At 38.9% G+C, this 24,938-nt stretch overlaps 2 long non-coding RNA genes across 2 annotated transcripts in view; both read left to right on the top strand.

The window, feature by feature from the left end:
* Positions 1–1,406, top strand: part of LOC109263006 (uncharacterized) — a 41,891-nt gene extending 40,485 nt beyond the window's left edge. Inside the window, exon 4 of the long non-coding RNA XR_002078044.2 lies at positions 888–1,406. This is a non-coding gene — a long non-coding RNA (uncharacterized LOC109263006). The remainder of the gene's footprint in view (positions 1–887) is intronic.
* A 3,054-nt stretch (positions 1,407–4,460) lies between these two features.
* Positions 4,461–24,688, top strand: LOC128772956 (uncharacterized). Its single transcript, XR_008417089.1, has 2 exons — positions 4,461–5,111; positions 24,407–24,688. It is a non-coding gene; the product is annotated as an uncharacterized LOC128772956 (long non-coding RNA).
* The last annotated feature ends 250 nt before the right edge of the window (positions 24,689–24,938 follow it).

Below are 24,938 nucleotides of genomic sequence, written 5' to 3'. Positions count from 1 at the left end.
CTAGTAATCATAATAACTGGCAGTCACTTCAGGATCTTCAGGATAAAAAAAAAAGACAACTTTTTAGCAGATTATGCATCCATTAAAAACACCTACAATCATATTTGAAACAAAAAATCTAGCATCTTGAGAGAGAGGAAAATTGGCGGTGTTTTTCTAACAGTAGCCAAAAGTGATCTAAGAATTTTAACCCTTCAGAACTCTAGTGCTGACTCAAAAATTTGGAGCTACCACTTCTGGCTGACCTGGCTGGAGAACAGTTTCACGGCCATAAAAAATTTAGTATGAGTGCTGAAGAATTTACCACGCTATATGGAGGAAAGCAACCCACATATAGAATTTATTGTGATTGATTTCAGTATGTGTGTCTGGAGAACCCCCAAAGCAGGGTGCCATAGCAAATCGACATTCTGTACCAGCCACTATTCCAGGAGCTTTATAAGTATTAACTCATTTAATCCTCACAACAGCCCCATGAGGTAGACCCTACTAGTCTTATCATTTTACATATAAGAAAACTGAAGCAGAGAGAGAAGAACCAACTTGCCTGACAGCTGGAATGTGGTAGAGAGGGGTTCAAACCCTGGCAGTCTGGCGTCAGAGAGTATTATATAAGCTAATCCTTGAAAAATCCCTCTGCAGTGGCTATCATTCTTCTCATTTTACAGATGAGGAAGCTGAGGTTCTGAGGATGTTAAATGATGGAGTTAGATATAGAAGCAACGAACTGACATAGGAAGTGACTTCATTCTGCTTCCAGAGGCTGAGCTCCTGTGGCATTATGCTTAACTGAAGCTCAAATGGAGTCTGTAACAGGAAATATTGTCACCAGAAAGGCAGGGATTGTTCTCTAGATGATTCTAGGACTGCTAATTTTGTCCTTGCAGGATGTCCTATTCACAGAATGGCAGATGCCACCACCCAGAGACAAGCCAAAGGCCCCTTCTCAAAACTCTGACAAGTAGGGGAAGCAAGCCAGCCTGGCTCCCAGCTATACCCAACATGTCTCTTTGAATCTCACTTCAGGACCTAGGAAAGAGCTCGAGGACCAGGCCACAGGCTGTCTGTCCTACCTGGTAAGTTCAGACTAAGAAGTTAGGATGCCAAATGAAATCCCCCACATGTACTACCTTCCTTCTAATTTCCAGCCCCCTCTGCTGTTTATGAAGAGTAAAAATGGACAGCTGCCTTCTAAGGAGCATTAGGTGGCCTAACCAGTGCACAGTGATTTTCAGGACTGATGTTTGCAATTATTCTACACTTTTGACCAATGCCTGGTCCATGGAAGAAGGGTTCATGACTAAGATAAGAAGGTGCCACTTATGTTTGGCCTCTGGGGGAACTATATTTGCCTTGACTCCTCTCCAAGCATGTGGTTTGCATTACCTTGGCCAGAGACAGCAACTGGGCCCCAGTCTGCACTGTGTGCACAGGAAACTTCACAAAGGTTTTCGTATGGAAAGCATTTGAGGCTATGTCAGTCTTGGCTGTTGGGACAGGTGGGGTGCAGCCGGCAGCTCTGCTCTCAGCTGCCAGACTGCAGGGAGAGACTCTTGCCTGTTTCTGCAAGGTGTTTCCAATAAGAGGGGCACATTTCCTTCATTAGAAATAAAACAAATACAGATTGATGATGTTATGGCGTTTCTCAGGAAAAGAGGAAAACAGTTTTCAGATGTCCTTATTGAGCTTCTCTCATGTGCTTGTGGGTGGGGCTGGTATGGGGAGGAGAGAAGTATATTTATGGGGAAAGCAAGAGGAGCACTCCACAATTCAACCACTGATCCTGCCTTCCCAAATTAGAGGGGTGGGGGTGGTACCTGCTTGGCTACATCATAGACCATAAGGGCTTGAAGACACAGAGTCCAGCCTCCCTGTTTGGCAGATGAGGAGGGAGGCCAAAGACCTCCACCAGCAGTCAGGGTAGAGCCACAGAAAGAACCTGCAACTCCTAATCCCAGTCCAGTGTGCTTTCTGGAATATTCCATTCCATAGGACCATCTCAACAATTAAACATATATCTATTCATGTGTAGCTTTAAGGAAATGGTTCTCAACTTGGATTTATGTAATAAATGCTTTGGAAGTTTGCAAAAACACCATTATACCCAGGCCTACACAAGGTCCAAGAAAAATTCAAGTGTGATCATGACTGAGCCATCTATGTCTAAAGGACTAATTGGAGTAATCACTACTGTTTATTTCACCTAAGCAAAGCTTACTCACCTTTCCAGGACTATCTCAAATTATTCCTCTTCCATAAATCCTTTTTAACAAGACCACAAATATAGTTGGCATACCTCTTCTCTGAACTCCTACACTATCCACCGGCTATAAGCAAACAATTTAGCACTAAATTATATACAATTTCTATTGTTAAGCTATATTAATCATGAAATGAAGGCTTTCGCTTATTCAGTTCATACTATGTGCCAGCCACTCTGCTTCATGCTTTCCATGCTTTGCCACCAATATTCCTAGGAACTCTACCATACTCCATCTGTACCCATTATACAGATTAAGAATCTGATACTCATAGGTGTCAAGTATGTTGCCTGAAATGAGATAGCTAGGAAGGGCAAGTAAATCCAGGTATGTATGCTCCAAAGTTATTTCCAATGCCTCATTTTGCATCAAATATAAATACTATCTATTATAACATATACTCCTGATATGATTTTACAAGCTATAAGCTTCTTTGATGTTCATTCTCTTATTTAATCCTGACTATAGCACCACTATCCTTGACAAAAAAGGGCATAGAATTTGAAAAACTTAGGTAAAAGGCTCAAGATTCCATGGCATAGCCATGAACCCAGGTATTCTGACTCCAAGTGCAGGGCTATTTTCGCTGCTCTCCTGTGCCATGTGCCAAACTCTATTTCTTTTGATCTAAAGTCCCTTAAGGATCTATACTGTGTTTTACATTGCTCCTATATTCCCCATAGATACCAGATAGGCAGTCTATTGCTTTATTACTTGATTTTCCAAGAAGTAGAAAGAATGTCTTCATGAGGCATTCTGTCCCTAAGGACCTGAAAAACAAAACACATTTCTTTGGGGGTTGGAAAGAATTGATGAGGAGGCATAACTGATTCTTTTAGTGCCTTAAGTCACTGTTTTTGTTTTTTAAAGGCTTCCAGTCACTTCCACATATTTTTGAAGGTATGATTTTCAACTATCTACACAACTAACAGAATCAAAGGGTACTGTGAACTAAGTGATCTACCTGTGATCGTGGAGTGGACCATGGAAGAGAGAAAGAACTTACATCCACCTCTCCCAAAAGTCTCTGATTTGAATCCCTACCTAGGAGTTGGCAGTGTTTTTAAAATTAGTTAGTCCTGTCCCATATCATTATCCAAAGGACTCAAAGTGGCTTGGAATATGAATAGATAAAATAAATAATGGTAAAATGTAAACAAGTAAAGATAACCAAGGCTGGGTAAAATGAAAATATAAAATGTAAATTCAAGGGGAAAATATTAATCACAGAGGAAACGTTGCCTTAGAGCCCAAAATACTGCAGTGCTTTTAAAATAGATATTCCATGTGTGGGGTTCAGTTGATGATGTATTTTTAAGATTTTAGTAACTCCTGTGGGGTTTCACTTCATGCCAGATATTGACCAAGAATGATTAAAGCAGTGAAACTATAGAGTTTATCTCCAGGATGTGGTCAATACGCAGTATTCATACATCCGTGGTTAAATAGGAGATGTGTTTTCCAAGTCTAATGTTGCCAAAAAGACCACGTCAATGCTTTGTGCAGAACAGGATTTTTATTTCAAAAATAAGTCTGAATCATGACTATTCATTCATTTAGCAAATATTATGACAATAAATTATCTGCCAGGAACTGTGTAGTGCACTGGAAATTCAAAGGCAAATATGACATGGAACCTTTCCTATAGGACTTCTCTGTCTAGAGAAACAGACTTAAAATATATAATCAGTACAACCAAAATAAGTGTGATTATACAGATGTGTACAGTGGGTGTAAAAGCAGAGATGGGGTCAACCACTTCACTGAGGTTGGCTGGTGTATCTTATCTTCTAACCAATACTCATCCAGTTACAAGGACATCAGGGTTCTGGTGCCATCCTTAATCAAGTGAACCTGGGGGGATCATAGAATAAATGATTTACCTTTGTGTCCTTCTAATTATCTCCACATTTCTGATTTGATTGTGTGGAGAAATAAGGCAGGGAAAATGCAGTGTCCAGCTTAAAAACAGTGGCCAAGAGGAACAGAATGGAGAAATGTGAAGAAATGCTATAGCAAATCTTTTATAACAAACAGGTTAGTGAGAATAATTTTTTGGCATGGCATAGGCATTTTGTCCTTGGCAATCCTCCATATAGTAAAAGCATCTTCAGGATAAAAAAAAAGACAACTTTTTAGCAGATTATGCATCCATTAAAAACACCTACAATCATATTTAAAACAAAAAAATCTAGCATCTTGAGAGAGAGGAAAATTGGCGGTGTTTTTCTAACAGTAGCCAAAAGTGATCTAAGAATTTTAACCCTTCAGAACTCTAGTGCTGACTCAAAAATTTGGAGCTACCACTTCTGGCTGACCTGGCTGGAGAACAGTTTCATGGCCATAAAAAATTTAGTATGAGTGCTGAAGAATTTACCATGCTATATGGAGGAAAGCAACCCACATATAGAATTTATTGTGATTGATTCCAGTATGTGTGTCTGGAGAACCCCCAAAGCAGGGCTCCATAGCAAATCGACATATGCCTGATGTTATCTCAAGCCAAGTTTCTACTGTATAAACAAAAGCAGATAAAGAAAATTTAAAGAAAATAACTTCCTCTTTTCTTCTTTATATTTACTCACAGATTGGAAGTTGAGCAAAAAAACTTAAAAAGAAAACGCTAAGAAATGCCAAAGCTGGATATGTCAAGGGATTAGATAAAGTAGAGAACCTTCATGAGAAGTGTGCACACTTGTGATACAAAGCTAAGCCACCAGGAACTACAAGGGCTGAGCCCAAAGTCTAAATGTATGTGAAAGATGGCATTGGATTAAGAACACACAGGCCATGAGTGAACGAAACTCCCAGAGTTGACTCCCAGCTCCTCCAGTGATTCCATGACTCTGGGTGAGTTACCCGAACTCTCTGGGGTTCAGTTAGTCTTCTCTCTTGAAAACGGGTTGTTGTGAGAAGTGGATATAATTCATGTGAGGCTTAGCCCAACCCCCAGCACTTAATAAAGGCTAAAAACATGTTAGCTGCTATATTATAATCATTCTCTGGTGTAATCCTCTCAACCGTTCAAGGAATGTCCAATGATCCTCATTTTCCTGGTGGGGACACGGGCATGGAGATGGTAAGTGTCTTTGCTAAACAGTCCCACAGTTGACTTTCTAAGTCATAGCCATGCCCTGACTTCTTCCTTCTCTCCCTTTCCCAGGAAGATAGACTGCACACTGTATAGATGGTCCTTCATGTCTTTCTTAAACCCATCATGTCCCATGGCTTTCTCTCCAGCAACTCCCCCTTCCTAGTTCCCCAGGATCCCCACAGCTCTTTTTACCATGGGAATATTGTCTGTTTTGTTGCTGGCTTTTTTTCCCCAGCTATCACATGCCATGGACACAGAACTACCCCACGCTAAGCAGTGGTATTGGGAAAACCCTGACCATTTGGACATCAGCTTGCCAATCTCTGGAAACTTCTCCAAATATCACCTTTCCCTCAGTTTCTATTTTTTCCATATTTTGTCAGCCTCAAGGTACTCCCTCCCAGATATGGACAAGGTGCCCTGTGAAGATGAAAATATTTTAGAGGTCAGGGTTGATTCCAACTTCCACTGTCAGACTGCAGGCCACTTCAGTCAGTGGAAGCTGTGATGTGATAGGGAAGAAAGGAGTACAGAGGGAAAAACTTCTGTTTTCTAACATTTGAGGTTCTGTGATGAGACACTTATTAAGTCTTTTCTCCAAGGGCAGAAGCAAGCACAGGAGTCTTGATTACTGATTCAATTTCATTGCTGGTAATTGATCTGTTCAACTTTTCTGTTTCTTACTAATGCAGGTTTGGGAGGTTATGTTTCTAAGAATTTATCCATTTCTTCTTAGTTGTCCAATTCGTTGGCATATAGTTTTTCATAACATTCCTTTAAAATCCTTTCTATTGCTGTGGTGTCAGTTATTTCTCCTTTATGATTTCCAGCTTTGTTTATTTAAGTTCTCTCTCTCTCTCTCTCTCTCCCCCCCCCCCCCCTCCTCTGTCCTCTCTCCTCTCTCTCCTCTCCTGTCTTTTTGAGGAGTCTGGCCAGAGGTTTATCAATTCTGTTGATCTAGTTCTTTAAAAAGATTTTTTTTAATTTCCTCTTTGATTTCTTGATTGACTCATTCATTGTTTAGTAGCATGTTATTTAGCCTCCATGTATTTGTGTTTTTTTCCAGACATTTTATTGTGGTTGATTTCTAGTCTCATAGAGTTTTGCCCAGAAAAAGATGTATGGTGTGATTTAGATATTTTTTGATTTGCTGAGACTTGTTTTGTGGCCTAGTATGTGATCTTTTGTTCCATGTGCACTTGAGAAGATTATATATTCTATTTTAGGATGGAATGTTCTGAATATATCTGTTAAAACCTATGTGATCCAATGTGTCATTTAAAGTCACTGTTTTCTTTTGGATTTTGTGTGGGATGATCTATCCCTTGATGTAAGTGGGGTGTTAAAATCCCCTGCTATTATTATATTATTGATTACTTCCTTTATGTTTGTTATTAACTGCTTTATGTATTTGGGTACTCTCATGCTGGATGCATAATTATTTACAATTATTATATATTCTTCTTGGATTGTTCCTCTCATGATTATGTAATGTCCTTTATATCTTCTTAAAGTCTTTGTTTTAAAGTCTATTTTGGGGGCACCTGGGTGACTCAGATGGTTGAGCATCTGAATTTTAATTTTGGCTCAAGTCATGATCCAAGGGTCATGGGATCAAGCCCCATGTCAGGCTCCCCACTGAGCATGGGACCTGTTTAAGGTTTTCTCTCTCTCCCTCTGCCCCTTGCCACTACTCATGGTCTCTTTCAGAAGAAGGAAGGAAGGAAGGAAGGAAGGAAGGAAGGAAGGAAGGAAGGAAGGAAGGAAGGGGAAGGAAGGAAGGAAGAGCAAAGAAAAAAGAAAAAGTCTATTTTGTTTGATAGAAGTACTCCTACTCCAGCTTTCTTTTCATTTCCATTTGCATGATAATTGCTTTTCCATCCCTTCACTTTCAATCTGCAGGCATCTTTAGGTCTGAAGAGTCTCTTGTAGGCAGTGTATGGATGGGTCTTGCTTTTTTAATCCATTTTGTAACCCTGTGGCTTTTGATTAGAGCATTTAGTCCCTTTACATTCAAAATAACTGTTGATATTGATAACTATTGATAGGTATGTACTTATTGCCATTTTGCTACTTGTTTTATGGGTTTTTGTAGTTCTTCTCTGTTTCTTTCTTACTATCTTCTCTCACAGTGGGCTAGCTTTCTTTAGTGATATACTTGGAATCCTTTGTCTTTATTTTTTGCATATCTATTACTAGTTTTTGATTTGTGATTACCATTAGGTTTATATAGGATATCTTATGTCTAAAGCTCTCTATATTTAGTTGAGGGTAACATAAGTTTGAACCCATTCTTTACTCCTCTTCCCCCAAGTTTTAGGTATATGGTGTCACACTTTACATCCTTTTATTTTGTGAATCCCTTGACTGATTTTTATAGATACAGTTTTACTGCTTTTGTGATTCCTTTTCTTACTCCTACTTATGGTCTTTCCTTTTAACTGAAGTATCCCCTTTGACATTTTTTGTATAGATGGTTGAGTGGTGGTAAATTCCTTTAACTTTTGTCTAGGATACTCTTTACTCTCCTTCCACTCTCAATAATAGCCTTACTGGACAGAGTATTCTTGGTTGTCGGTTTTTTCTTTCAGGACTTTGGATTTTTCATACTACTCCCTTCTAGTCTACAAAATTTTTGCTGAAAAATCAGCAGATAGCCTTATGGACTTTTCCTTGTATATATAACTCATTTTTCTTTTCACCTTGTGCTTTTATAATTTTCTATCACTACTTCTGCCATTTTAATCACTGTCTCTCTCAGGCTGATTTTGTTGGGCTGTCAGTACCTCCTAGATCTGGATTTACTAGATGTTTCCTTCCCCAGATTAAGTAAGTTTTCAGCTATTATTTCTTTAAATAAATTTTCTGCTCCCTTTTCTCTTTTTCTTCCGAGATCCCTATAATGCAAATGTTATTATGCTTAATGGTGTTGCTGAGTTAACTTAGCCTATTCTTTTATTTATTCTATTTATTTTTTTCTCTCTCTCCTGTTCAACTTGATTGATTTCCATTACTCTCTCCTCCAGGTCACTGATCATTCTTCTGCTTACTCTCATCTACTATTCATTCCCTCTGGTGTATTTTTAACTTCACTTACTGAGTTCTTCATCTCTGATTGGTTCTTTTTACATTTTCTCTTCGTTAAGGGTCTCACTAAGGTCTTCCACTCTTTTCTCAAGTCCAGTGAGTATCTTTATGACCATTACTTTAAATTCTCTATCAGGCACATTACTTAGCTCTGTTTCATTTAGCACTCTTGCTGTGATTTTGTCATGTTCTTTCATTGGGGATATATTCCTCTGTCTCATTTTGTCTGTCTATTTCTATGTGTTTGGAAAGTCAGCTATGCCTCCTGCTCTTGCAAGCAGTGGCATTATGAAGAAGTCCTGTAGTGCCCTGCAGTGCAATGCCCCCTGTTCACCAGAGACTGGTGCTTCAGGGGTGTCTTATATGTATGCTGTATATGCCCTACTATTGTGACTGAGCTGTGTTTGCCTTCAATCCAGTCATCTGCAATGGTTCTTTGCCTGTTGTAGGCAGGGTTTAGTCCCTGTGTTATTGCGCCAGTCTAGGGCTGCCTTGGGCTTGAGTTGAGACAACCAGCTGTTTGCCAAAGATTCAGTAGCACTGAACTGCAGGGTGCTTTCCCTGCTTTGTCCTATTGAAACTTCTGTTGGTATGCAGGCCTGTAATCAGACCAGATGTCTGCCCCTAGCCTACTGTCGGGGCTGCAGTTGGACTGGTGTGTATGTGTGATTATCTTCCCCTCTCCTTGGGGCAGGAAGCACTTTGGAGTGGTACTGGTCCCTGTAGGGGCTGCCTGTACACTACCAGACTTAGGGAAATGCTTTGGGTGGGCTCCAGGCAAAGACTATTTGAGGGGGCAGGTACAAAAGAGAATTCAGGGTGAAGGAGCACTTGCTTGCAAGGTTTATGCAGGACTGATGTAGGAAGGGACTATGTCCACAGTAGAACATGGGGGCAGGACAGAAGCATTAGCAAGGTTTGGGCTGGTCTGCTGTGGGAGACCAGGAACCAAAGCCTAGCTGGTAGGGGCATGTCTGTAGGAGAATGCAGTGACAGGGTGCACTGTTAGCAAGTTAGCGAGTGTCGGTGCTGTGCTGGTTTCCACAGGTGTCCATGTGTCTCAGCTCTGGGTGGGGAGGGAAACAGTACCCGCCAACTCCTTTGTTCCTAGAGAAGTCTCCCAAGGATCCCTGCCCCTCCAGTACACACTCTGAGATTACTAAATCCCAGGTATTTTTCAAACTGCTGTTTCTCCACAGGGCTGTTCACTGTGTTCTCTCTTTAAGGGCAGGGGCTGTTTCTTATTGCCTTCCAGACTCTCCCACAGCTGAGCCCACTGGTTTTAAGTTCCAGGTGTTAAGCCCAGCTCATTGTAAGAACTGGTGAAATTATGCCCTTCTGGTTTTCAAGGCCAGATGTTACAAGAATTCGTTTTCCCTGTGCGTGGGGTTTCTAGTGTGAGGGTCTGGTCGTCTTCTCTCTCCATGCTTGCTAAATCCCTCCTTATTGAAGACAGTTCCATGGGTCCATTTACCTCCCAACAGCATTTCGGCCCTTCCTACCCTCTTCAACATGGCCTTTTCTCTACATTTAGCTGTGGAGAGTCTGTTCCACCATTCTTTGGGTTATTTACACTCATAGTGGTGTTATATTGTTATACCCTGGGAGGAGGGGACCTTAGGATCCTCCTAATCCACCATCTTCCCTGGAAGTCTTATATGATGCTATTTTAGAGAAAGTTTTCAGGCCACTTGCTGGAGGATCAGGTAGAAAGTCCACGTCAAGGGTAAATGGTAGTTGATAAGAATGAGTATTGAATAGACTTTGAGAGCTTAGGTCTGATATCTTTGATTTAGGTCTAGTGGATGGATTAAGGAACACCACCATGGTGTCGGGGGATAGGGACAGCACAAAAGCCCTACAAGCAGCTTGTATAGACACACATATCTCATTCGACTTCTTCTCAGAATAAGATGATAATGATAACTGTTACACAAAATAGCAAGTCAAAGAATTATTTAGTGGGTATAGGTTTGCTCTACAGAATTATGATGTAAAAGTGGCACATACTTTTACCTTTCTATATCCAATTGGACTAGCTTGAATCCCCAGTCTCCCCACTCTATCCCTTTGTCTAAGAATCTCAGATCTTACCTTGCCCCAGGAACTAGGGAAGGGCCTAGTCTTTATTTCAAAGGCCCATCTGTCACCACTGTTATTGCCCAGATGTGTAGAGCAGACATTAGCTCCCTATTGGGCACAGACTAAGCTACAGAGACAGGGGTCATTGCTCTGAAGGCTTGGTATTTGCTGACCACATCCCCAGGCATTTAGGTGTCACACCACTTGCCATCTCTTGGGGCTTTTCAAGGCAGTGGAATTAGGATCCCTGCTTCTCTAAAGAATGCACTATCCCTTCATTTCCCAGGCTTAAGAAATGCAGATCCTTCCAGCATTCAGTCACTGAGACTTCTCTTCCACCCCTCGGGTCCCTCCTTCTTTCCAACAATCCAGTTCTATCTAGCCTCTATAAGCCAAAACTTTTAAAACAAAGTCCTGTTAAATCTCCTCTGGGCAAGTGAAATGCAGCCCTCTGCAGTACAGACCTGCAGTTGCTCTTTCTGGTAAACTACACAGCTTGTAGTTATTTGTGTTTATTTAGCTTTTTGTGCTAGGCACTATGACAAGTGTTTTGCAATAAGCATTGTCTCATCTGATCCTCACAGGAGCCATATGGGTAGGTAAGATTACTTTTCTTACACATCAGACTGGAATAAAGTTTGAAGTGATAGTTAAGGCACTTGCCTTGGCTGGAGCAAAATCCAGGCTACCGACTCCAGAGCCCAGACTCTCATTCACCACACCATCTGCCTTTCTCTCTAAAATTAATAAGTGAATCTCATTTTTTTCTTTGTGAGGATGCTGCAGCAGAAAATAAGATACAAGTAAATTATCAGATTAAGTTGCCAAAATGATAACCAATTGAATCCCAAGGACTCCATAGGCTACACAGCAGAGTTCTAAGAAGGAAATGATGCCCTCTCAGCACTGGGCAAAACCTGTAGGTCCTGGGAAAATGCCACAAAGGTATTTATCCTGTGGGGTACTGGGGGAGTACATATGCTGGGGGATAGTTGCTGCAGTGCTCTCCTTGTTCTAGGCATCACCAGTGCTCTGTGAAGAGGCCCTCTGATATGTTCCCTTGGGAAAGTACCCTCTTGCTCCTGTCCCTCCAGGCTCTCTCCCTTTCCCTTGGCTGTAAAAGAGATCCTATTTCCTATCCCCAAACAAGTGAAACTAATATCTTCAAACATCTTAGAACAGTAGTCACCATACACTGTAGTTTTCCACCAGCCATTTCTCAATCTCCCACAATCCAGAAATTACCATATTTTATATTTACAATAATTGACAAATTTTTTTATTTTTAAAATAATATATAAATGGTGTATCTTTGAAATGAATTCAATGAACTATGGTATGTGTAAGGCACTGTAGAAAGATTCTAGATTAGAACCTCCCCAAGGGCAAGAAAGAGAAACTTTCTGCTTCTTATGTATCCTATCCACTCTCCTTCCCAAACCCTGTGCTTAGCCCGGTAGTGCTAAGTGTTTTAGCACATTTCATCTGAGATGACAAAATTACTGGAAGTAAGCAAAGTATAAACCTTATGCTGAGAACTGTAAGGAAGAAACAGAGCCATAAAATAAAACACTGCCCATCAAAAAGATATTTCCAATGATCTTTTCTATCACTAAAAAATGTAACTAAACTCCCAAACTCCTGAACCATAATTATTTATAGGTTTTTTTAATTTATAAAACTATTTGATCAATAATAGCAATTTGTATAGGTAAGAAACCATTTACAATACTTAAGGATACTTTACATTAATGTTGTACAGTTAGAAGCTATTTCTGTTGTTTAATACCCATCTTACAGCTGTTAGAAATATAAATTATTACCTTATTTGTATAAAGAAATACCAAGAAAATATTTTGACCTTCCCTATAGTATCTATAAATTGCTTGGCTTAGAAAATCTTTTTTCTATCTGCTTCAGACCAAGTATCTTATAAAGAAAAATAAGAATTGTTTCCATATGTGACTTAGAATATGGTCAGAGTAAGAATGAGGGCCAGCTACCATTAGCAGTGGGGCAGCAAGTTATTAATATCCTCTGTCCATTCTTATTATCTCTCCTAATCATCTAATTATCATCCCAATTTTTTTCAAACATCATTTAATGAAAGTGACAACATCTCAAGAAAATAACAGGAGTTTTATTCAAAACTTTTTCTGAGGGTGTTCTGGAGTCAGAGTGACTGCTCTCCAATCTCTGTGCATCAGCTGTATTTATATATTTATTTATACAGCGTTTGCACACTGAGGAGAAAGAAAATGCACTAGAGGTATAACTACCAACCATTAAATAAGGTATCCTACTCACTGCTCATATTTACATAGAAGAAAGCAGGGAGTACAGAAAAAATGGTGACAAGAATGAAATGACTAGATTTCTCAATCATTATTTCTAAATTAAGTTAGCCATAATTTCTCCATGTATCCTGGTTCAATAAAATATTTTTGTATAAGCCCAGGGCTGCAGTTTATTAAAAATTTAAACTTGCCCTTATAAACCTTACGGGAATCTGAATGGAGATAGCCAGAGATTCTGGCCAACTCATCATTATTATTTCTTGAACTCTGGACATTTACTTACGCAGCTTTAAACTGATTTGCATTCTGCACCAGTTACAGGAATAGATCTGCCAGGAAGTTTTGAAACTCTAGAACAGATAGGCCCCTTTCTTGGTTAAGTCATAGCTCCACATGTACAGATTAGCCCAGTGAGGGCCTCCAAATCTTTTGCAATGAGCATTTTGAAACACATGGGTCATTTAGTTCTGGCTTCCAGGCAGTTCGGCGAAATGCTTAGTCTAGAGAATTGCAAAAGTTTATGATTTTTCACTGAGGAATGAAATGTGACGCAGTAAAGCAAACTTCAGACGTTTAACACCAGATGTTAATGTAAAAATTGGAAAATTGTGGCCCCACATGATTTTCTGACCCCTGACCCACAAAAGCCCATCACAGTCTGAAAGCCATCATTATTGCTAGCTTCTTCCACTAATAAACTTCGTATCTAATTTTTAAAATGTGAAATAATAATTTTGAGGGTTTAACTGACGTAATTAGATCACATCAATATCAAGGCATTTTGTGCACACACTAACAGAATAATGCAACTCCTTACCATAAAATTTAGAATTACAAACTTTCTGATTTGTGGTACTTTCTAGAAATTTTAAAAATAGTTTGAAGCGTGAATATTTCCCTTGTTTGCACTCTATGCCTATGTAAGTTCATGAAATGCATAAGACAAAGGAAGCAATGGAGGAAATCTTGCTTATTTGCATTGAGAGAAAAGAGAACTCCTGAAATATACCTTTCAAAACATGTTGACCTTTGTTTGCTCTTCTTCCCTAAATCTGGACACTTGAAAAATTGGATTACTGCTTTAGAAGGAAGCTGGACTATTTGTTTACAAATCCCATGTCTATGAGGAGATCCTGGTGTGAAATGAGTAGTTATAGCTAAGAAGCTCTGGATTTGGTGGCCGATCTGAGTGGGTTCTAGCTTTTTTATTTTCTGTGTGATATTGGACAAAGCACTTAATCTCTCTGTGCATCAATATCCTCTTCCTAAAAAGGGTTTAACATGAACATTCTGGAGGATTTCTGGGAAAGATGGTGAAATAGGAGGATCCCAAGCTTACCTTGTCCCATGGATAGGACTAGATTACACCCACATCAATGTAAATAGCCCAGAGAACAACCTAAATGCTAACAGAACAAGATTCTCCACAGATAAATGTAGAGAACACATGGAAGATGGTAGGAAAAGTGGAGATGCAGTTAGGAGTGAAACTGACCCACAGGACTGTCTGTGGGAGGGAAGGACCCAGTGGGCACAGAAAAGGTAAAGAAAAAGACCCTCACATCAGACACCCCAGGCACAGGGAACCCACACAGGGAAGATGAATCCCCATAGCATTTGGCTATGAAAACCAGAGGAACCAAATTTCACCAGTTCTTATAACCAATGGGGCTTAACACCCAAACCTTTAAAAATCAGCAGGTTCAGTTCTAGAAGAGCCTGAGGGCAAGAGGAAAATGAGTCCCCAACCTGAAAGAGAGAGCACAACGGCCCTGGGAAACAGGGAATGAGATTTGTTTATGGCACAGGGACCCTTGAGAGACTTCTCCAGGAACAAAGGGGCTGGCAAGCACCATTTACATCCCCTGCCCCCCAGCTTAGACACACAGACACCTGCAGAAACCAAAGCTGCACCCACACCCACTTGCCAGCAGCATGCCCTACCCCATATTAGACTGCAGACATGCTGCCTCCATCCTGCCCTTGTCTCCAGGTCCCCTCCCCCAGCAGACCTTCACAAACCTTCCTAATAAGTGCATGCTCCACCCTGGTGTTCTCCTGTGGACTTTCCCCCTCCAATATGACCTTGAGTAGAGCCAATCCAAAGCAGTCCCACAAGCCTGGCAGTGTGCAAACAGCCCTGGAAGGGACCAGCACCATTCCAAGGTGGACTCCCGCCTCCAGGGAGAGGAGAAGATAAAACACGCCCATCCAACTATGGCCCTATGGTGGGTTAGGGGCAAATATCTTCTTTGACTTCAGGCCTCCCCAGTTAATGACAGCTTCTCAGGGGACAACACAGGGTAAGTGCCCTGTAGTTCAGTGCTACCGCATATTTGGCAAACACCTGTTTGGCTCAACTCAAGCCAAGGCAGCCCCAGGTTGGCCCAATAACAACACAGGGAACAAACTATGACCACAACAGGCAGATGACTGAACGGAAGGCAAATGTGGCTCAGCCATAACGTTAAGGTACACACAATAGTACATATAGCCAAAACCCCTGGAGTGCCAGTTCTGGTGAAGAGGGGACATTGCACTGCATGGCACTCTTCTTCATACAGCCACTACTTTCAAGGGCAGGAGATGTAGCTGACTTTCCTAACACATAAGAACAGACATACAAAATGAGGAGACAGAGGACTATGTCCCAAATGAAAGAACAATACAAAATCAGAAGCAAGAGTCTTAAGCAAAATGGAGATAATATGCCTAGTAGAGAATTTAAATTAATGATCATAAGGATACTCATGAGACTTGAGAAAAGAGTAGAAGACCTTAGCAAGACATTTAACTAAGAGAAAATATAAAAAGAACCAATCAGAACTCAATAAATGGAATGAAAAATGTACTAGATGGAATGAACAGTAGACTGCAGGAAGCAGGACAGATCACAACCTGGAGGACAGAGTAATTAAAAGCAATCAAGCGGAATAAGAGAGGGGAAAAATAATAATATAAAATAGACTTCGGTAACTCACAACACTATCAAGCATAGTAACATTCACAGTATAGGGATCCTAGGAGAAGAGAGAAAAAAGAAAGAAAATTCATTTGAAGAAAGAACTGTTGAAAATTTCTGAGTCTGAGGAAGAAAATAGAAATACGGATCCAGGAGGGACAGACAACTGCCAACATCAATCCAGGGATGTCTAGACAAGCCACATAATAATTAAAATGGCAAAAAGAATTTTAAAACCAGCAAATGAAAATGATTACAAACAAGGGAAACTTCATAAGGCTTTCTGCTAATTTTTCAGGAGAAACTTTGAAGGCTAGAAGGGAGTATAATGATCTGCTCAAAATGCTGAAAGAAAAACACCTACAACCAAGAATACTTTATCCAGTAAGGCTATCATAGAGAATGGAGGGAGAGAGAAGGAGTTTCTCCACACAAACAGATTAAAGGAATTCATCACCACTAAACCAGACATATAAAAAATATTAAAGGGGACACTGAGTGGAAAAGAAAAATCATAAATAGGAGTAAGAAAGCAACACAAAAGCAGTAAATTTAATTATATCTACAAAATTGAGTCAAGCAATTTATAAATTAAATGGATGTAAAATATGACATCATATACCTAAAACGTGGGGGTGGGGTGGAGGAGTAAATAATGGATTGAAACTTCAGCAATTATCAACCTAATATCAACTGGTAAAGTATAAGATGCCATATATAAACCAAATGGTAACCACAAATCAAAAACCAGTAATACACAAAAAATAGAAATCCAGTTATATCACTAAAGAAAACCAACCAGTGTGAGAGAAGACAGAAAGAAATGAAGAACTACAAAAAAAACCCATAAAACGAGTAAAAAAAATGGCAATAAGTACATACCTATCAATATGTACTTTGAACGTAAAGGGACTAAGTGCTCCAATCAAAAGACATGGGGTGATGGATTAAAATAAAGATCTACCTATATGCTGCCTACAAGAGACTCATTTCAGACCTAGACACATGCAGCATGGAAGTGAAAAGAAAGCCAGTATAAAATGCTTATATCAGACAAAATAGACTTTAAAAAACAAAGACTGTGAGAAGAGACAAAGGACACTATATAATCATAAAGGGAACAATCCAACAAAAATTAAAAAGTGTAAATATCTATGCACCTAACATGAAAGCACCCAAATACATAAAGCAGCTAATAACAAACATAAAGGAAGTAATCAATAGTAATATCATAATATTAGGGAACTTTAACTCTCCACTTAGGAGGATAGATCATCCAAACAAAATCAACAAGGAAACAGTGGCTTTGAATGACATATTCAAAACATGCCATCCTAAAACAGCAGAATACACAATCTTCTCAAGTACACATGGAACATTCTCCAAAGTAGATCACATATTAGGCCACAAAACAAGTGTCAGCAAACTAAAAAAAAAAAAAAAAAAAAAGTCATGCCATACATCTTTTCTGACTGCACACTATGAAACTAGAAATCAACCACAATAAGAAGTCTGGAAAAATATAAATAGATAGAGGCTAAATAACATGCTATTAAACAATGAACAGGCCAATCAAGAAATGAAAGTGGAAATAAAAAACCACATGGAGAAAGATGAACATGAAAACACAATGGTCCAAAATCTTTGGGATAGCAGCAATATAGGCCTACTTCAAGAAGGAAGAAAAACCTCAACCAACCTAACCTTATACCTAAGGGAGCTAGTAAAAGAACAAACAAAACCCAAAACTAGAAGAAGGAAGGAAATAATAAACATTAGAGCAGAAATACATGAAATAGAAACTAAAACAACAAAACAATAGATCAGTGAAATCAGGAGGTGGTTCTTTGTAAAGACTGCCAGAATCGATAAACCTTTCACCAGACTCAGAGAACGAGCGGGAGGGGGCAGAACTTAAATAAACAAAATTGGAAGTGAAAGAGGAGAAATAACAACTGACACCACAGAAATAGTAAGGATCATCAGAGAATATTATGAAAAATTATATGCCAACAAATTAAGCAGCCTACAAGAAATGGATAATTCCTAGAAACATATAACCTCCCAAACCTTAATCAGGAAGAAATAGAAAAATTGAACAGACCAATTACCAGCAATGAAATTAAATCAGTAACCAAAAAACTCCCAAAAAACAAAAGACAGGACCAGACAGCTTCACAAGTGAATTCTACCAAACATTTAAAGAAGCATTAATACCTGTTCTCAAACTATTCCAAAAAGTGGGATAATAAAGCAAGCTCCCAAATTTATTCTATGAGACCAGCATGACCCTGATACCAAAACCAGATAAGGACACTAGAAAAAAAAAAAAAAAAGGGAACTACAGAACAGTATTTCTAAATTTTTTTTTTTAACGTTTATTTATTTTTGAGACAGAGAGAGACAGAGCGTGAACAGGGGAGGGGCAGAGAGAGAGGGAGACACAGAATCTGAAACAGGCTCCAGGCTCTGAGCTGTCAGCACAGAGCCCGACGTGGGGCTCGAACTCACAGACCGTGAGATCATGACCTGAGCCTAAGTCAGACGTTTAACCGACAGAGCCACCCAGGCGCCCCAACAGAACAGTATTTCTGATGAACATAGATGCAAAAATCCTCAACAAAATATGAGCAAACCAAATCCAACAATACATTATAAAAATAATTCACCATGATCAAGTGGGATTTATTCCTGGGATGCAAGTGTGGTTCAGTATTCACAAATCAATCAGTGTGATGCATTTCTTCAATAAGAGAAAAGATAAACACCATATAATCATTTTAATAGATAACAGAAAAAGCATTTGACAAAGTACAACATGCATGCTCTACAAAATAGATTTAGAGAGAACATACCTCAACATAATAAAGGCCATCAATGAAAAATTCACAGCTAACAGCATACTCAATCATGAAAAACTGAGAGCTTTTCCCTTAGGGTCAGGAACAAGGATGTCCACTCTCACCACATTTATTCAACATAGTATTTCAAGTCCTATCTGCAGCAGTCTGACAACAAAAAGAAATAAAAGGCATCCATACTGGTAAGAAGGAAGTAAAACTTTCACTATTTGCAGATAACATGATACTATATACAGAAAACCCTACAGATTCCACCAAAAAACTATTAGAACTGATAAATGAATTCAGTAAGCTCAGAGGATACAAAATCAATGTACAGAAATCTGTTGTACTGGTACGTACTAAAAATGAAGCAACAGAAAGAGAAATTAAGAAACAGTCCCATTTATAATTGTACCAACAATAATAAAATACCTAGGAATCAACTTAACCAAAGAGGTGAAATACCTGTACTCTGAAAAGTATAAAACACTGATGAAAGAATTTGAAGAAAACCCAAAGAAATGGAAAGACATTACATGCTCATGGATTGAAAGAATATTGTTAAAATGTCCATATGATGCAAAGCCATCTACAGATTTTATATAATCCCTATGTAATCCCTTAAAATTTGTATGGAACTACAAAAGGCACTGAGTAGGCAAAGCAATCTTGATAAAGAAAAACAAAATGGGAGATATCACAATCCCAGATTTCAAAATATAATACAAAGCTATAGTAATCAAAACAGTATGGTCCTGAAACAAAAATAGACACATTAGTCGATGGAGCAGAATAGATAGCCCAGAAATAAACCCATGATTATATGGTCAATTAACTGACAAAGGAGGCAAGGTTATGCAATGGGAGAACTATAGTCTCTTCAACAGTGTTGAGAAAATGGGACAGCTACATGCAAAAAATGAGATTGGACCACTTTCTCACACCATACACAAAAACTCAAAATGGATCAAGGGCCTAAATGTGAGCCCTGAAACCATAGAAATTCTAGAAGGATCACAGGCAACAATTTCTCAGACATTACCTGCAGCAATATATTTTTTAGATAGATCAACTGAAGCAAGAGAAACAAAAGCAAAAATAAATTATTGGAACTACATCAAAATAAAAAACTTCTGAACAATGAAGGAAACAACCAACAAAACTAAAAGACAGCCTACTGAATGGGAGAAGGTATCTGCAAATGGCATATGGGATAAAAGGTTAGTATCCAAAATATATAAGGAGCTTATACAACTCAACACCCAAAAAACAATCCAATTAAAAAATGGGCAGAAGACACAAACAGGTATTTCTCCAAAGAAGACATACAGATAGCTTACAGATGGCTAACAGAAACATGAAAAGATGCTCAGCATCACTCACCATCAGGGAAATGCAAATCACAACTACAATGAGATATTTCCTCACACCTGTCAGAGTGGCTAAAATCAAAAATACAAGAAACAAGAAGTGTTGGCAAGGATGTGGAGAAAAAGGAACCCTTATTCAAAGTTTGCCGGAAGGCGAACTGGTGCAGCCACTGTGGAAAACAGTATGGAGCTTCTTCAAAAAGTTAAAAATAGAACTACCCTACAACCCAATAATTGCACTATTGGGTATTTACCTGAAAAATATAAAAACACTAAATGAAAGGGATACATGCACCCCTGTGTTTATACCAGCATTATTTACAATAGCCAAATTAAAGAAGCAGCCCGAGTGTCCATTATTACATGAATGGATAAAGATGTGTGGTATGTTTGCGTGCACGCGCGCGTGCACACACACACACACACACACACACACACACACTGGAATATTACTCAGCCATAAAAAGAATGAAATCTTGTCATTTGCAACAACACGGATGGAGCTAGAGAATAAAATGCTAAGTAAAATAAGTCAGAGAAAGACAAATACCATAATTACACTTGTATTTGGAATTAAGAAACAAAACAAGTAGCCAAGGGGAAAAAACAGAGACAAATGAAGAAATAGACTCTTAACTATAGAGAACAATCTGATGGTTAACAGAAGGGAGAGGGGAGGGGGATGGGTGAAATAGGTAAAGGGGATAAGAGTACACTTATTAGGAGCAATGAATTATATATAGAATTGTTGAATCACTATATTGTACACCTTAAACTAATATAACACTGTTAACTATTCTGCAATTAAAATAATAATAGGGCTAAAAAAACAAAACAAACCCCAAAGAACCATAAACATCTTGACCACCTCACAGGGTTGTAAAGGCTCAAAGAATCCAATTTGTTTAAATACGGCGACTTGCTACTTAAAGTGAAAAGTTTCAGATGATGCATAACTGAAAAGTTCTATATAACTATGAAGGAAATTACTCAAGCTCTGTTGTTTTGCCTTGAATCCTAAGGAAGCAAAGGCCCAAAGAATTCCCTCTAAGCCCAGAGACCAGGTAGAGGTGACTTAAAAATGGCCCTCTTCTTACTGGGCTGAGTATTGTACCTTGTATCTGTATACCATTGATATTTAAAGTGGCAGAGGGGGAGAGAGAGTGTGGGTATAAGATCTCAGTGAATTATTAGCAAGAAACTGCAAGTGTTCAACTGACCTAGGTGAAGCATGACTATAGGATTTAGCACCTCTGTGGTAACATGAGAGAAGCCTTGAGACAGCAGGGCACCAGGGGTTGTTCTAGAGAAACACAAACCAGTACAGGACCCAAGCTTTGCACTCAAGAGAGCATCCAGCTTAATCTATCTCTCCCTCTCTCTTTCAATCTCTTTCTCTCTGTCCAATCAAAAACAACTACAAATACACTGTGGGCAATATTGGCAAGAACAGTTCACAGAATGGGTGGATGAGAAAGGGTCTTTGTGACCAGACTGCCCAGTTTCTCCATTGATGGACTGAGATACTAAGGCCTGGGCAAGTCAGGTGGCATACCCTCAAAGAAAGCAGCAGCCTTACTGTGAGGAGAAACCAGAGTTCCTGGCCCCCTTGCAAACAAAATTTTCTTGGTCTCAAACCAACTAGGAAGGAGGTTTTAGTATTTACTTCTCAATTACAATCGATTTTTTCCTTGAGGAATTAAATTTATTTTTCTGAAAGTCCTATCACCTGGAAACTCTTTTCTCCCTTTCTCCCTTCTTCCCTTCATTCCCTTTTTCCTTTCTTGCTCTATGGCTATTGTTTTCTTCAACCCTCTCTCTTTCCTTCATAGGTATGTATACCTGTAGGCATAGGAGAGAGACAAAGATAGCAGATCTAAGTCAAGGGAGTACAATTTGCAATGGCCTAAAACAGCTCAAAATTTACGATTGAGAATTTAAAACACAACTTACCAATTTCAGTCCTGAATCTAGAAAAAAGGGTGCCCCCCCCAAGTAATCTGATAACATTTATGTAAAATTAAAATTTCATTATTCCCCAGAGCACCACCATCATCACCCACTCCTCAGGCTCTTTATCTTCAGGTTCAAAATAATCCCTGGCACTAGGAATTGCATGACCTCGCAATGGGTGTGGCAGCTTTTTTGGATCTCGTGGGGCCAAAGGGAGTTGATAATGTGTTTCTCTCACAATCATCCACATTATCTGTTTTAAAACAGCCTTATTTAATTTGAACTGAATTTGCAAACTTGGATGATTCCTAATGTTTCCCACTCCTTACACTTAGGTCCCATCAGTTCATTTGATTCTTGACTCTGATCCTAAGAATGGTATACATTTTCCCCAGCCATGTAAAGGAGAGGGAAACTCAGGAGGAGAAAAAACTCAGTTAACCAATGTGACAAAAACTCTCCCTGGTGAGTTCACAATAAAGAAGACACACAACATCAAACACCAATAGCGCCAAACCATTTACTGGAGGTTTTCAAATCTTTCAAAAATGTTACAAAAAGTGAGCAAACAATGAAACTAATCACAAGTTTGACATCAAAAACTAGTATCTGGGTAAGTCCATGCAGGCATGTCGGGAAAAAGGAATATCTATGAGTATTTACTATGATCAAAACACTGGATTAGGGTCTTTTACACATTATCTTATTTTATCCTATTCAGGAAAAATTATCCTGGACTAGGAAACTATGAACAACAACAACAACAAAAAGGTGGGGGGGGGGGGGCGGGGAAGATTGTGTCATCTCGTGTGCTAACCCATTATCCATCAAACCCAGCCAAGGGCCATCTGACTCTCTTGGGAAAGACAACTTTGAATAATAATTCAACAGAGACCAGATTAGGGACCTGGTAAAGTTGGAGATGGACTTGTAGAAAATTGGTAAAGCATGATGATGTTTTATTTGTACTTTCTGACAGAGAAATTTACCTCCAGGGCGATAGTTCTATTTCTCTGTAACACACTAACCAGTTTTATATCTTATTTTGCAATTTCATTCCAAGGCTTTTCCTACTGACTAGTTAAATTCCAATTTCACATTCTCTTCAAATTGCTGCTATTCTCATGAAAAGATGTTCAACGTCGCTCCTTATCAGGGAAATACAAATCAAAACCACACTCAGATACCACCTCACGCCAGTCAGAGTGGCCAAAATGAAGAAATCAGGAGACTATAGATGCTGGAGAGGATGTGGAGAAACAGGAACCCTCTTGCACTGTTGGTGGGAATGCAAATTGGTGCAGCCGCTCTGGAAAGCAGTGTGGAGGTTCCTCAGAAAATTAAAAATAGACCTACCCTATGACCCAGCAATAGCACTGCTAGGAATTTATCCAAGGGATACAGGAGTACTGATGCATAGGGGCACCTGTACCCCAATGTTTATAGCGGCACTCTCAACAATAGCCAAATTATGGAAAGAGCCTAAATGTCCATCAACTGATGAATGGATAAAGAAATTGTGGTTTATATACACAATGGAATACTACGTGGCAATGAGAAAAAATGAAATATGGCCTTTTGTAGCAACATGGATGGAACTGGAGAGTGTGATGCTAAGTGAAATAAGCCATACAGAGAAAGACAGATACCATATGGTTTCACTCTTATGTGGATCCTGAGAAACATAACAGAAACCCATGGGGGAGGGGAAGGAAAAAAAAAAAAAAAAAAAAAGAGGTTAGAGTGGGAGAGAGCCAAAGCATTAGAGACTGTTAAAAACTGAGAACAAACTGAGGGTTGATGGGGGGTGGGAGGGAGGGCAGGGTGGGTGATGGGTATTGAGGAGGGCACCTTTTGGGATGAGCACTGGGTGTTGTATGGAAACCAATTTGACAGTAAATCTCATATATTAAAAAATAAATAAATAAATAAATAAATATACAATTCTTTTTAAAAAAAAATAAATAAAATTAAAAAAAAAATAAAAAAATAAAAAAAAAGAAACAATGAAGCAATTCTCTATGTACCAGCATAAAAAGATTTTAAGATTTATTATTAAATGAAAACAGAACAGTATATACGAATGCTAATTTTTTTCTGTAAAAAAAAAGAGGGACATAGAAACACTACCTATATACTACAACTATTTATTTGTATGTGAATCATGAAACTCTAAAAGATATACAATAAATGGTGGTTTTACAGTGGAAAAAAAAAATTGCTGCTATTCTGATGATGAGTTAAGTGGAAGTCTATTCATATGAAAATTATGTTTTCAATGATTTAAGAATTTGTGCTTTGATAATCCCCAAACAACCACATGAGGTAGGTAGTATATCCTCATTTACAGAGGAAGAAAGTGAGTCTCAGAGGAGGCACATTTCCTGCCCAAGGTTATAGAGGTAAGAAGTAATAAAGCTGGAGTCTGAACACAAATATGCCTGAATTCTTTTACAGGAACTACAGTGGTAACTCACATATGGATTCAAAATCTGGACTGGAACATCTCCATATATGTAAAACGAACTTTACATATACACTTCAATTATAAACACAAGAGCTGAATATCGAAAGTGACTAACTCTGAATGACCTAAACCTGAGTACTTAAATAGTAATTGAAGATACTGTTTATTAATTTGTTTGGTTTCAAATCTGAACTTTTTAAAATTGGAAGTGTTGAAAGTATTTGCCTATATACTATTTGGAATATTCTCATTAAAGTGTGAAATTCCAATGCTATGCTGGTTTCATTAATGGCACCGGATGATGCAGGGCAAGTTACTTCTGAGGATGGTATAAAAGTCATAGAAAAGTGTCCGGAATACTTACTAGAGAGCCCCTCTTGGACATTTCATGAACATGTCCCTGAGGGTTTGTGAATACATTTGACCAAATTCGCGGTTTTTATCCCACTATAAAGATGCTCCAATCTACTCTGTCTTCAGACCAGTAAAAAAACCCAAACAAACAAAAAAACAAACAAACAA

This window comes from Panthera pardus, unplaced genomic scaffold (assembly GCF_024362965.1).
Source record: "Panthera pardus isolate Hobbes unplaced genomic scaffold, ASM2436296v1 HiC_scaffold_24, whole genome shotgun sequence".
Taxonomy (NCBI): Eukaryota; Metazoa; Chordata; class Mammalia; order Carnivora; family Felidae; genus Panthera; species Panthera pardus.
This window is presented reverse-complemented; position numbering and strand designations above follow the sequence as displayed.